Here is a 15,294-nt window from a genome sequence, read left to right as displayed (position 1 = left end):
ATCATCTATGTACCCACCGGTTAGACATCAAAGTGGCCTCAGCCCACTTTTCCAGCCTCACCCTCAACTGCTCTGGCCCTGAAAAGTGCACCCACACCTCACCTTGTGCCTGAACACCTCCATGTTTTGGCTCACCTTGTACCAACCCATTAACATGCCCTTCTCTGCCTTCTCTACCAGCATCCTTCCCATTCTTCAAGGATCTGCCTAGATTGTGCCAACTGTTGCCAATCTTAAATATCAATCTCAATTAATAATGCTAATCCTCCAAAATGCTACATCCTGCCATCGTATTTCCATTGACTCCAGTACTTAGTATGTTTTGCCTCTCATTGCCATTTTCCCCACATGGTAAAATCTTTCTGGTAAAAAAATAAATTGGAAGAAAGGAAGGACTTTTTTGGTGTGTGCCAGCTATGACTTTGATACTATTCTCATTTTACAGGAGAGAGAACCAAAACTCAGTGAATCAGTGACTGTCTTGAGCTCTCTGTACATCCTCTAGCTGTGCATCTTCTAGACTTCCTTCTGCTCCCTCTACACAAAATCTTACTCCTTCCTTCTCTATTTGGTAACTCCTACTCAGCCCTCAAGATGCTTTACCTACCAGCATCTTCCCTTCTCCACCCACCAGTCAGAAGGGGTTCCCGTCCCCCAGATTCTATGTACCAAGATCATCCTGTAAGAACATCCATCAGGGCACTCTTCAAACTGTCCTGCCATTAGCTAATTCTCTGTCTCTATTGAACTGGCAACTTCTTATTCAGCCTAGTACCTAGCCCAGGTACTTAGGGCTTCCCTAATAACTCAGCTGGTAAAGAATTCGCCTGCAATGCAGAAGACCCCGGTTCAATTCCTGGGTTGGGGAGATCCACTGGAGAAGGGATAGGCTACCCACTCCAGTATTCTTGGGCTTCCCTGGTGGCTCAGCTGGTGAAGAATCTGCCTGCAATGCAGGAGACCTGGGTTCAATCCCTGGGTTGGGAAGATTCCCCTGGAGAAGGGAAAGGCTATCCACTCCAGTATTCTGGCCTGGAGAATCCTATGGACTCTATAGCCCAAGGGGTCACAAAGAGTCAGACACGACTGAGCACCTTTCACTTCACTTCACTTCACCTAGCCCAGAGCAAGTGATCAGTATTTATTGGATGGCTGGAAGGAAGGGAAGGAAGGAATGATGGAGGGAAGGAGAAAAAAGGGAAAGAGAATAAAAAGGATAGTAACAGCCCATAGACCACCAACACATGGGAGCCGTAATGGAACTTCACAACTGCAAGCCCCATTTCTGGGCTAGAACTGACGCTGGCTCTTTTGTGCTCTGCCTCAAAGCAGAAGACTCCCATTGCAGCCCCTTCTTTCCCACTGCCACAGTGGGGCACGCAGGTGGCAAGGTGGCAGGTTGCTGCTTGGCTTCGGAGTCCCAAGAACCAGCATTCACCTCCACTTCTCAATCCCGTCCTCCAGCTCGAGGGAAAGCGATTTTCTGCATCAGCCAGGCTCTGCTTTGGAAGGATAATGGATTTGATGGATTGAGAGTGGGGATGAGTTTGATGGATTGAGACTGGGGATGAGCCTTCCCCAGAAGCTGGCAGGAAAGCACACTGGAGAAGGCCAGCGCACGGGGAAGGGCTGACAATCCTCACTGCCCAGGGCAGACTAGGGGGAGAGGGCCATCTTTGTTCCCAGAACCCTGGAAGTGTGGCGCCCTGCTCTGGGAGTTGCTGGGAAACTCCTGTGCCCCCCACCCATTCACCCCTCCCCATTCACAGGCCAGGAGGCTGGGCCAAAGCTGCTTCTGCTCCTGGATCCTCTCCCTGCCCCAGCCCGAAGAGAACTATCCTGCTCTCCAGAGACACTGCAGAGAATCTCACCTGGGTTGATGTTTTCAGAAGCCCACCTGCCCACCTCAAAGCCCACCAGAAGCCCACCTCAATGAAGCAGTTTATACCTCCCAGTGACACCCACTCAAGTTTATAGCACTCAGTGAGATGAGAGGGGTAAGGAAAAAAACTCTGGTCTCCTCACCACCACTCCACCAAAGTCAAGTCACAGAGGGAGGCCAAGGATGCCACTCCTCCTGCGAATGCATGACCTCAGAGAAATTGCCTAGAAGGCAAAGGATCTTCTGATCCAGGGAGGGGAAGGGTCACAGGGTCCACCCTCTCCCAGGGGCCCTCCCATCCAGACTCCACATCCAGGCAGCTGGGGCAGAGGAAGCAGAGTCCCCCTGTTTCCCCTTTCTCCTCCATCTCCTCCCTAGTGACCCACCCAGATGTTCCCCAAGCCCTCAGGGGCTTTCAACCCCACCTCCGGTTTAAGTGAGAGCCTTGAGCAGGCCTGGCATCCACAGGCAGCACTTTATCTCAGTAAATCCTCAATAAACCAATAAGGTAGGATCTTTTACCCTGTTTTACAAAGTAAGAAAATAAAGGTCAAAACCATTCTTATAATTAGAAAGGGGAAAAATATCTTAAAATGAAAGGAGACTACATTAAAACAAAATACTTTAAAAACCAAACAAATAAGAGCTGAAACTTTAGCTAGAGAACTAAACAGATAATCCTAACTGCTTACAAAAACAAAACAAAACAACCCCCCCCAAATTTTATTGATTATGTGTCCAGTGCTTTAGGTGTACTATCTCATTTCATTCTTGGGGTAACCCCACAAGCAGTCTCTTATTGTCTCCATTTTACAGATAAGAAACTGAGGGCCAAGGAGAGTGTGACTTAACCGAAGCCCTGGGACATTCTGCTCCTCCAAGGCGCCACAGTAGTGGGGTAACTGGTTACCCTTCAGGGTAACATATTTGCATTCTAACAATAGCTCTCTGGAGAAGACAAAGTAATCCAAAGGAATGAAATGACTCTAATGCCAGGAATTTCGGGCCTCAGCTCTGCCAGTGGGCAGAGTTCTTAGAGCAAAAGCCTTTTGGCACCACAAGGCATCACCCGAAGGCGGCCACCTACAGGCCCGGCTAACACGGGGCTCCATTCAGCAGCTGGCAAAGCCCAGGGCAAGGGTGTAGAATGGGAGAGAAGATGAGGTCAGAAGGCCAGGCCTGAGGCAGGGACTAGTGTGGGGCAAGTAAGCAACTGCAGAAGCAAATGATTCCAGGTGCTCCACAAATGTCCCCTTATCCCCAAAATATGAGCCTGCTTACCAGTGTGGAAGGGCTTTCCTGGTGGCAATAGTGGTAAAGAATCTGTCTGCCAATGCAGGATACTTGAGACGTGGGTTCGATCCCTGGGTCGGGAAGATCCCCTGAAGAAGGGAATGGCAACCCACTCCAGTATTCTTGCCTGGAGAATCCCACTGACAGAGGAGCCTGGCAGGCTACAGTCCATAGGGTCACAAAGAGTCAGACACGACTGAAGCGACTTAGCACGCATGCCCACACACCACCATGGAAGAGACACTTCCAGCATTAGTGTCAGGACCAGGCAGTGTGCTGGTGTAAAAGGTCTGTGTTCTCATTCCAGCTCAGGCCCACACTCCCGGGCCTGCAACCTGCCCACACCAGTCATCAGTATAAAAGCAGAGGGGCGTGGGCCAGGTAACCACTGAGGTTTCCTAGAGACCAGCTCTGGGTGATGGGACCCAGAACCAGTGTGAAGGATGGGAAATGGTATGCTGAAAAGGGGACTGAAGGACAAAGTTCACTAGCTTTCATCAAGGCTCTACTGAAAAGGACTCTGCACCAGATGCTGCGCCAAGGATGAGGAAGGGAACGTATACCCAAGTAACACTCAAGAATTCTCCACTAAGAGAAGCGATGCCTGCTGCCCACAGACCAGGTTTGGGGGTTTCAGGGAAGCCCTTCTAGAACAGCCCATATGTGAAGAAGATGGGGACGACGTCCCACTGTAAGCAGAGAGAGGAGGCACTTAGCCAAAAAGAAGCACTAGAGAGAAGACATGCAAATTTAGGAAGGGTGCACCATTACCCCCATTACCCCATTACCCCCATTTCACAGACAGGAAAACCAAGAGTCGGCACAGTCAGAGCCAGGTGACAGAGCCAGAGTTAGAACACAGTTCTGCCTGACCCACAGCTTTCCTCTTAATTTTTATTCTGTCCTCACTCCTGGAGCATGTGTGCATGTGAGTGGATTCAGAGTGGAAAGTGGAAGGAAGGAGGTGTGAGACAGGCAAGAGGCCAGAGGGAAGGGTGGGGAAGTCAGGAAGGGACAGTAAGCACTTTCTTACCAAAACAAATTGGCAGCCATAGTTTTCCCAAACAGACTCTCCTATGGTTGCCTAGAGCGGTTTTTAAGGGCACAGGATTCTAGAATCAGGTGGATAAGTGCTAATCTCCAGGCTCCGCCAGTTAATACCCCTGTGACCTAAAGCAAGTATTCAACTTCTTGGAGCCTCACTTTACTCATCAATACAATGGGAATGATAACAATTATCCCTTACCGAGTAGTTGGTAAAGATTAAATCACTGCTCTGTTTAAAGGGCTTGGCATCGTGTCTGGCACATGGTAAGCATTCAATGAAAGATAGCAAAAAAACCAACCACTATTCTAATGTTGCTCCTGGTGACCCTCCTTCCTCCAGGCTTCCTCCTCAAAATCAACATCTGGTCAGTCCTCCCACATCCTCACAGACTCCCTCCCTCCTCCATTCAGCCTTCTTCTATTCCCACCATTTCAGAACCCACTTCAAAGCCCTCTTTCCCACTGCTTCTCTTTCTTCCTACGATCCTAGCTTGCATTTGATTGAGTGATTCATCACTTAATCTACACAAGCTCCTTAACTTCTCAAGAATATAACTGTCCATTCTGTGACTGCTTCAATGGACAGGTTTGCATGGGATTGGTGATCAAAGCTCAAGTTGGTGGGTCTGCTAATAGGAATTACTGAACTACTTGCCCATGTGTGCCTGCAATTTGTAAATTTATCTTTGTATATATATTAAAACCTCCTACCCAAACCACAAATTATGTGCTTTTGCAAATTTGCCAAACTATTAAACGAAATTTACTGCTGCTCAAGAATGTCTTGTACTAATTAGACAGAGATAGATGGGTATATGAAAGATTAAGGCAAGGGAGGGTGGGAAATTGGGAACTAAAGCTTACTGACTTTCCATGAGGGAGTGGTCTTAACCCTATTTTGTGCCATGGACTTCATTAGCATACTGAGTAACCCTACTGGATCCTTTCTCAGAACGTTTTAAAATATATAAAATAAAATACATAGCTTGACCACAAAGAAACCAATTAAAATGAAATATAACTATTAATTTTTACAAAATGAGTGTGCAATACAGTAGTATATGTTCTTTATTAATGCATTAAATAACAAGCTCTAGCAGCAGGTGTAATAACTGCTATAATTTCAAAGCTGCAATGAACATAAATCATAGTTTCAGATATCTGCAGCAGCTGAAATGCGATATGAAAATATCTGTGATTTCTCCTGGTGACAATGTCACAGGTACTATAAATACTCTGCTTTGTTGCCTACATTCATCATCAAAGAAAATGCTAAATAAAGATGCCATATTTTTTCCCCATCCAAGTTCACAGACTCGTTTGAATTCCACAGATGGGCCCTTGAGGCTCTTAACCCCAAGTTAAGAATCTCTATTAGAGCCTTCATAACTCAATAGGTATCTGTACTGGGTATATCCCTGAGTTCCTGCTTGTTTTCATCTCCTTCTCAAAGGATCTTTACCCACACAACCCTTCCTGCCTCAAAAGGTCAAGTTATGCAAATATGACCCTCCTCTGGCCTCCCCTCCCAGCTGATTGGCCAAAGTTGACCAGAGACTTGCCTGGAGAGAAAGCCTCAGCTTTCAGAGAATCAAGCTCAGACAATAGGGTTCTCCCTGAAACTTGAACTCAGAGACAAAGGAGAGGATTGGGTGATAGAGAGGGGAGGGTGGGGGAGACGGATGCGGTGCAGGGGCTGAGTTGAGCCAATGGCACTCAGAGTGAAGGCCAGTGACCAACAGCACCAGGGGAATAACCTCAAACTCAGAACCTCGCCCCCCGCGCCCCACCCCCCGCAACACCTCCTTCCAGGCCTCTGCTTAGACATCATACTGCATTTCATGGTTCCTCACTCTTTTCATTAGAACCAGCTTAAGGGAGTCTCTTTTCTGTATCAGAATAGCCCTGAGTCAGTATCATCAACAGCAAATACAGATGAGGAAGCTGAAATTCAGTCAACAGGAGTCACTTGCTTGGGCCCACAGGGCTAGTAATCCTTTTCTGAGGAAGAGAGAGGTGATAGCCTTTATTATTTATCTATTTAAAATCTCACAAATGATTAATGAAAACAATCTCTTAAAAAACATAGCCATTACTGCTGAAATGTCCTTCTGCTACACATCTGTACTGCCCTAAGAAGTACAGACCCCAGTAGGCTCTACTCAGCCACCACCCAGCTTGAAGTTCCTTGTCTTTTAAACCTTTCCCCAGTTGTAGGATGGCTATATTTTCCAAGGCGGATGACAGTGGGGTGTTAAGGACCAGCCAATCAAGACAGCGCCTGGAAACACTCAGCCCTGCTGTCTGGTGCCCTGCTATGAAAATCCAAATCGATTTCACTGAGAGCCGGCATCTCTGGCTTCTGGGCAGAAACCAAGCTGTGAAGGAGAACGGGCACCAAAGGCTGCTCTTTTATCTTTGCATGGAGCAAATGCTCCCCAGTGTCATAATTCTCTCCCCCTTGTCCCTTGACGTCAAAGCAATAAGCTAGAAATACATAAACATACCAAAAGAGACACCAAAGATCCTTCCACACAATAGAGGGAAAGCCACAGTAACATAAAAGAAGACATATATATATATATATACATAATCCCCAGCCAATAAGTTTTATTTACTTTGGGGGAAACATGGGGTGGGGAAAGAGAATCAGGAAATCAGGATTTATGTCTTTTCCCACAGTGCCTCTATCCCCAGAAAGCTAAGTAAGGGGCAAGCCCCAGCCCCAGAGGCCCAGCAAGGTAGTGAGGCATTCCTTTTGAAAACTTCTTTCCTTTGGAGAAGGAACCTTCAGCCAGCTTCTTCAGACACCACCAGTCTGTAACTGCATGCGCATCACATTAAGCATCTACTTGAAATCTTAGGAAACTGTGACAATCCTACTTTCATTGGGAAGGCACTTCTTTCCTTTAATCGTACTTTGAAATATTATCCATGTAGACTGGAAACTTCACAGAAAGGCTTATTATTATTTATCTAAAGCTAGTCTAAACAGTCTAAACTCTGGGTCTGGATGATTAGCATTCCGAAGCACAGAGAGGTTATCAGTCCAGTTGAAAATCACAGAGCTGGTGAGCAGTAGGTCGAGGCTCCAGTCCTGGAGCTTCCCACATACTCTGCTACAGAAAGCTTGTATCTTCCCACATACTCTACTACAGAATAGCACCAAGTGACCTCCAGAAACAGAGAACTCTGCCAATCCCAAGTCATTTAAGAGCTCTCATTTTCATCATCTATGTATCTGAGATTATGACTGCAACTATCTCTAGGATTACTGCATGCAAGAAATGTGTCAAGGCTTGACACACATGGACCCTATTATTAGATTGTACTGCTCCCGTCTCACATACAGAAGTGAGTGTATCTGCCATTCAACATGTGATAACTGTATCCACACAGCTGCCCAGAGATTAGCAAGAAAAGATTGTTATCAAACCCATCTCACAGTTAAGAAAACTTAGTAGCCCCAGAGACGACCTAACTTGCGTGAGACCAGAGTTTTAAAAGTGAACACATTCTTAGCTGCCCTGACTGTCCTCCTTACCACATTCCCTGAGGAAAGGGTTGAATTAGAAGGGTTACCTCTTTCCCCAGCACCATCTATTACCGGCTCACCCTCCACAACCGTTCCTTATAAACTGCAGTCTACACAGTGCCTGGCACAATGCAGAGACTCGATGCAGTTTTGAAGAATGCATGAGTTAGTCAATCATTGAAGATCCTGATCTGCAGATAAGAAGGCATTGCATGGGCACAGTTGCTAGAAGCACGTGTCTTGCTGCAGAAAGCAGGAGGCAGGCAGGCCAGAGCTCCAGTTGCAGCAAGAGAACCCCACTCCCTCCATGCCTTCCCCCAGTCAGCTGTACGGAGAAGAAGCCTTTGAAAAGATGGAGAGCTGGGCCCCTGATCGCAAGAGTCCTGTCCAAAGTGTTTCCAAACCTGGCCTACATGGCTCAATCCAGAGCCCAGAAGACAACTGTGGTGTACACGTGACCCTCCTCCAGCTAAAATAGATGTAATAACATTGCAGGCAGGGCAGTGAACAGGCCGGGGAGATGGCCCATCTGTCTTCCTAATTGTCAACTCTGCCCATAACAAGATTTGTCTCCCTGTCACACCTTAGGCTGCTACTGAACTGAAGCAAAACCAAGATATCCATCTTCCAGCTATGAGCAGCAGCCTTCACAAGGGGCCAGGGACAAAAAGAGGCTATTTGACTACAAGAAGCAGAGACAGCTGGAAGGGGCGCTGGCCTGAGAGTCAGGAGGTGGAGGGATGGAGGGATGACGGGGTGTGTGTGAAGACTGGATGGAGGTGTGTGTCCATACTTCTGACCAGCTATAGGTACTCAGGATGTTACTGGCTCTCGTTGGGCCTCCATTTCCTATAAAATCGAAGTTCAAAGTTCTGCAAAGTGGGGTCAATGAGGGGGGGAGGAGGGCTGTGAATCACATGATGTTGTATGCAAGACATTTTAGGTTATATGCATTTGGAAGAGCAGATCCATAATTCACATCAGAATCTCAAAGGTGTATGCAACACTCAACACCCACCTTCCATAAAAAAGAAATACTAGGCTAGATGATGGTTTTCATCCAATAAGCAGTTACTTGGCACCTTCTATGTGCCCTTCTCTGTGTTCAGTATTTGAGACACAAATATGACAGGAAAGTGCTGACTTTACGAAGCTCAGAGCATTTACTGCTCAATGTGACAGAAGCTTAAACAAATAAGAGGGAGCATTTGACTCTGGACTGGAAAAGGCCTTCAGAGTCCTAGGGGAATCCTAGGTTAAATGTTGATATTGAAAGTTGAGTGTGCGTTCACTGGGTGAACAAGTAGGAAGAGTATTTTATCAAAAGGGCAGCAACTGTTTCGGAAACTGAAGTATAATTGTGAGTAGGACAAAGAAGATGCTCGCTGAGGGAAGGGGTGGGTGGAAGGAAAGATAGAAGCCAGAAATGAGGCTAGAGAGGCAAGGAGGGTCCAGATTAGGAAATGCCATATAAATCAACCTAAAAAACTTTACATTGTAGCCAATGAGTTCATTCTAGTTTTAAAAGTCTAGGATGAACTACCATGATCAGAATGAATCTTCATGAATTTTGGCAGAAGCCTTAGTCCTTTGTGGGCACAGTGGGTAACAGGGAACAGCTAGAGGAAAGAACGGCTGCCTCTTGGCAATCTGAGTGAGCATGGGCTATCCGCAAAGGTGCCGGTTGTCAGTGCATGCATGACTCCCCCTCCATGACCCTTCCTTACAAATGGCAATCAGCACAGTGCCTGGCACAATGCAGAGACTCAATGCAGTTTTGATGAATGCATGAGTTAGTGAATCATTGACGATCCTGATCTGCAGACAAGAAGGCACTGCGCGGGCCCAGCTGCCTGAAGCACGTGTCTTGCTGCAGAAAGCAGGAGGCAGGCTGGCCAGAGCTCCAGTGGCAGCAAGAGAGAACCCCACTCCCTCCATGCCTTTTCTGCACCAGCATGTCAGTCTCTTCTTCTCTCCCAGACTGGGCAACTCCAACTGCTGGTGATTATAGCTGAGAAAGGAAGGTAGTGACTGGCCCAGGTGATGGGGTTCAGAAGTAAAGCACATGCCCATTTGGGCCCCAGGTCATCACTTGGCTAACATTCTTTCAGCCTGCTACTTGCCTCAGGGCTCTCTCACATGCTGCTCCTTCTGCGGAGAAGGCTCTTTCCACCCTCTTCAAGTAGTTACTTCTTCTTTTTCATGGGAATATAGTTGCTTTATAGTGTTATGTTACTTTCTGGGCTACAACCAAGTGAATCAGCTATATGTATACATACATTGTATCAGCCTTCCGAGTGAGTGACTACAGTGTGTATCACAGATTCTCATAGCACCTTATCCTTTCCTTTCAACCAATTCAGCATAGTTTCTAATTCTATATTTATTTGAGTGATTTTATTCTTGGCTCTGGACCGCAAGCTCCATGAGACCAGACATTTCTGTATCTTACTCCCTTGCCGGTGCCTGGCACAGAGCAAGTATATGTTGATTGAATTATAGACTGGTGTGGACCATGAGCCATTCCCCATTCTCACTGCCTTTAACATATCCCATAACTCATACTTTGGTCCAGTGAAGAGGAGGTTTGGAGAGGGGCAGGAAGGTTGGACTTGAAAAGGCAATATCAGAGTGAACGTTGCCTCTGTTCCAAATGTGTCCTCCTGTGTCCTGTCTTGAAAGACTCTAAAAGAGCCCACATTTGGTTTATCAAGGAGGATCCCTGGGAACCCTGTTTAAGATGCTTTCTCTCCAAGCCTCAATCGGTCACTGGCTGCATGCATCCGATCCTCCTCGAACCTACCTGGTCAACAAGATCTTGCCCTGCTTCATCTGGTCATCCTCCGAAAGGAGGACCGGTCTCCTTCCTCTGCCTCTCCTCCTCCTGACCCTCCAAGCCGGAACCCTAGGGCGTCTGACAGCCAAAATCTCTGGTTCGCGTAGCCCTGGCAGACTCTCAGGGCAAGTGCAAATTCAGACCTGGTGTAGGGGCCATGGGGCTCGACTTTCCAAGTCCCATGCTAAGCAACTGGCCACTAGGCAGGTTCAAAGTACTTGGGGTCAAAAGTTTGACCTTAAGGGAGAGGTGAGAGGGAGGGAATCTCACCAAGCGGCGTGCAGGCTCGGTTAAAGCGACCTCAGCGGGGCGGCGGCCAGCACATCCGGCTCCCCAAGAGGCCCCCTTGCCTCCACCCAAGGTCGCGGTCCTACAGGAGCGCTGGAAAGTTCAGCCAAGGGCCGAGGGGTACCGGGGCAGGAGGCGGGGGGCAGCTTTTGCGGAAGAAGGGAGGCTAAGAGCTCGATTCCAGGTACAAGAAGGAGCCGGCGGCAGGGCGCCCCAGTCCGGCACGCTGCATCCCTGACCGCAGGACCGGGCTCGAAGGCGCTGGGCGGGGGCTGCACCATCCGAGCCGCAAGGGCACCGCGGCCTCCCCCATCCCCATCGATCTCCGCGGTCCCCGACACAGGGGCGCGAGGAGCGGATGGGGCGGAAGGCGAGTGGCGCCTGCCCATGGACAGCCCCCTCCCCGCGCGGTCTCGGACCTCGGGCGGGGGCGCCTGGTTGGCCCAGGCTGCCGCAGCCTCTGCTTTAGGGGAGCGGGGGCTGCGGCGCGTGCAGGGGACGAGGCGGGTGACAGAGACAGAGAGGGGCGGCCGAGCTCCAGGGCCAAGACTCGGGTCGCGCCGGGCCGGCACCGGCAGAGCCAGGGTGGCCGAGCGCCTTACCTTGAGCCGCGAGGAGCCCTGCGGGGGGCGCCGACTGTGCCTGGGGCTTCGGGGCGCACGCAGCCTCAGGGTGCACAGTGTCCGTCCCGGGCGCGCTCCCCTAGGCTGGCGCACCCTCGTCGTCCGGGGCGCTCACCACTTCGGACGCCCTCTCGCCGGCGGGCTTGGCCTGAGCCGGGGGCGCACACCCCGCGGGGCACACCCACCCGGGCCGCTGCGGGACTGGCCAGGCGCGGGCAGCCCAAGCTGCGCCCGGCGTCTCCGGCTGCCAGCACCACCCGAGTCCCCGCCTTCGCCAGGGGGAAAAAAAAGACTCCTGACGCGGCTCGGGCTTTGGTGTGTAGGAAGGGGCGGCATTGCGAAACCGAGGGGAGGGTCTTAGCCTTGGGAAACTCAAAAAGCTTTTGGAGTTTGGAAGAAAAACTTTTTGAAAAAAGACCCAAAACCCCCTAACCTGTGTATAACGCTTTGCAGATTTCCAAAGTGCTTTTATGTGTATTTATCTTAGTTCATCTAAACTACAACAGTAACTAACTGTTGGGGCACTTCTATCCTCTTAGGTTTGGGAAGACACCATCACACAGGGTAATCATTTGACCAAACCAGGACTAGAACCCAATCTGGGTAATGGAGTACAGCGAGGGGATATACATCGCTCTGGGGTTTTCTCATGGCAGAAGTGGAAGCAAGGTGGGAGTGAGCCTATCCCAACTTTTCTCTCTCCTAAGTCGTTTCCTTTTCCTTTTGCTTTTCTGCTTTCCAGCCGTTGCTTTGGCCCCACTCTCTCACTTCACACTTGCACTGCCCACAACACCTTTTATCAGTTTGAAATATTTGCATTTCAGCCACTAACCTTGAATGACCTGCTCACTGAGTACAATACTGTGCACAACAAACAGGAGAAAGCAGCTGTCACCGCCCCATTTTGCGGGTGGGGACAAACAAGTATGGTAGGGGTAGAATGTATGAGTCTGTGGGACTTTAGACCCCAGCACTGACCCACTGTGCGCACCTTTCGAAGGCCCCATTGGTGCCAGGTAAAACCTAACCAAAGGTGTTTCATTTTTGAGATTGAAATTGTGAAGGGGGGTAGATAATCTAGGGCAAGGGACACTTCTGGGACTTTCTTTTTCACATTTTGATGGATGCACGGTTATAATGATGCTTTGCTTCCTCTAGGGTGCCCTTATAAACAAATCCATGGCCCTGGAGTCACAGTAAATGGTGCAGTCTTGGCCTCAGTACTGGGTATGATAGGGGGTGGTGAACTTGAGGGCAGTTCCAAGCTCCTTTCCAAGTGAAGGAGCTGCTGCTAACCAGCTCTTGCCAGTTTTTGCCACTCAGGGCAACAAGTTAATATGACCAGATGGACACAGAGAAGATGTAAATCCAGATATCTAAGTCAAGTTCCCCAATTTATTGATAACTCAGGAAATCAACCCTGAATATTCATTGGAAGGACTAATGCTGAAGCTGAAGCTGCAATACTTTGGCCATGTGATACAAAGAGCTGACTCATTGCAAAAGATCCTGATTCTGGGAAAGACTGAGGGCAGGAGAAGGGGGCGACAGAAGATGAGATGGTTGTATGGTATCATGGACTCAATGGACATGAGTTTGAGCAAACTCCAGGAGATAATGAAAGACAGGGAAGCCTGGCAGTGCTGCAGTCCATGGGGTCGCAGAGTAGGACACAACCAAACAACTGAACAACAACATTTTGAAAATGCTAAGCACTTGATTTATAGGTCAACATGTGCTGTGCTATACTAAGTCTGTTCAGTCATGTCCATCTCTTTGCGACCCCATGGACTGTATGCAGCCCATGTAGGACAGAGACAGGCCCCTCTGTCCATGGAATTCTCTAGGCAAGAAAATTGGAGTGGGTTCCCATCTCCTTCTCCAGGGGAATCTTCCTGACCCAGGGTTTGAACTCGCCTCACTTAAGTCTCCTGCACTGGCAGGCCAGTTCTTTACCACTAGCGCCACCTCAGAAGCCCATAGGTCAACATGGTTCAAGTCAAATGAAATTAATTTATGGAACAGATCCAGCCCGTGGAGCAGGGGTTGGTGCCCCTTGGGCACCTCACTGGATTTCATTTAGGCTTCCCATGGCCCCTATAGGATGGACCCAGCACAGATTACTATTTCCATTTTATGCAAGAGGAAACCCCAGTTCAGGAGGTTTCCCTAAGTAGCTCAAGGTTGCACAAGCTAATTGCTAGATTTGAAAGTGAAAGCTAGGCAGTCTGAGTCCTGATCTTGGAGCCTTTTCTTTCTGCATCCTCTGATCTCAAGATTTTCACCACCACCCCTTCCCCCACCCCCAGGCTCCCCCAGCCACCTGCCTGATTTCTAGGCATTGTGAGCCAAGTTCAGCATGGGGCTGGCACTAGGATGTGGAGACATAGCACCTTTCCTGGGAAGATGAAGCTGGAGTGCCAGACTGCTGTCCTCGAAAGCTCAGCCTGATGACTCAGAGATGAAGCTGTGTCTTGAGGGTAAAGCTGAGTCAGAGAAAACAAGGCCTGAACTGGGACGGCCGCAGCTTCTAAATCCCAGAGTAGATTGAGAAACAGGATTAGAAACAAACTAAGCAAATACATCCACCCCCGGCCCCCAGCCCCTCACAAAATCAGAAGCCATAGACACAGAGACGCTGGCTAGAGCGCAGCCTATTTTTCCTGTCATGACTAGGAAAGCAACAGGGGTTACATTAAAAAGTGGACCCTTGGCAGTCCTGGGGAGAGAGGATCCCTTGAAGACAGCAGGTTTTCTAGAATCTCAGGTTTGGGCATCTCCACTGCAAGACCCAACCTGGGCCTTTCATATAGTGAGTCTGAAAATCTGATTTGGAATGAAAACACCACCCTGCTGGATTCTGGAGCTCCATAACCAAGGAACTGAGCAACAGGCAGATAATGAAGTGCCTCCTTGCCCCCACCTTTTGCTCGAATTTGAAGAGGTGTGGCTCCAAGCATAAAGAATCTTCCTGCAATGTGGGAGACATGGGTTCAATCCCTGGGTCGGGAAGAACCCCTGGAGAAGGAAATGGCAACCCACTTCAGTATTCTTGCCTGGAAAATTCCATGGACAGAGGAGCTTGTCGGGCTACAGTCCATGGGGTCACAAAGAGTCAGACATGAATGAGGGACTAACACACAGACACACAGTAGGAGAATTACCAAGTATTCATCATCTACCTTGAATTTGCAAGGCTCTGGGTCGAAGATCTTACATACATGATCTCACTGGGACAATATAAGCTGTGAAATGGCTATTAATATTATTATTATTAATATTATTCTCCTCTCAAGGATGCTGAAGCACAGTATCACTTGCCTAAGGACACAGCTAGTATGATGGGGAGATGGGGTTTAAACATGGGTCTTGATGACTCCAAAGACTAAATCCTCTCTAAGTGGGGGACGGGAAATTACAGCCAACCTGGAGATGGGTCACTCAGATCCTTCTTTGAGAAAGGACATCCCAGTCAATGGTGTGTTGATAATGTTTAGTAACTGGCTCCCAGGAGGAAAATGTGTGCATAGATACAGTCAATTCTCATTATTTGAGGTAGTTCTGTAAAGTGGCAGCAAACACTGAAATTGCTAGTATTGAACAATTGATACCAGGGGAAATACAAGGTTAGGGCACATTTTCATCAACTGATCAATATACAGCCTTGTTTTATGCTTTTTAAATAATATATATATAGGAGGAGCCAAGATGGTGGAGGAATAGGACGGGGAGACCACTTTCTCTCCTACAAATTCATCAAAAGAATAACTGAACGCAGAGCAAACTTCAC

At 48.6% G+C, this 15,294-nt stretch overlaps 1 protein-coding gene across 3 annotated transcripts in view; it reads right to left on the bottom strand.

Annotated features, from left to right (window-relative positions):
* Positions 1 to 11,760, bottom strand: part of KANK4 (KN motif and ankyrin repeat domains 4) — a 69,495-nt gene extending 57,735 nt beyond the window's left edge. For 2 of the 3 annotated variants that reach the window (XM_043461125.1, XM_043461130.1), the window contains exon 1: positions 11,484 to 11,760. The gene's annotated coding sequence lies outside the window, so the exon portion shown is untranslated. Of the gene's footprint in view, positions 1 to 10,560; positions 10,630 to 11,483 lie in introns of those variants that run through there. The other variant, XM_043461128.1, reaches the window with a different exon arrangement.
* Positions 11,761 to 15,294: the final 3,534 nt, after the last annotated feature.

Source organism: Cervus canadensis, chromosome 2 (assembly GCF_019320065.1).
Source record: "Cervus canadensis isolate Bull #8, Minnesota chromosome 2, ASM1932006v1, whole genome shotgun sequence".
NCBI classification, from domain to species: Eukaryota; Metazoa; Chordata; class Mammalia; order Artiodactyla; family Cervidae; genus Cervus; species Cervus canadensis.
This window is presented reverse-complemented; position numbering and strand designations above follow the sequence as displayed.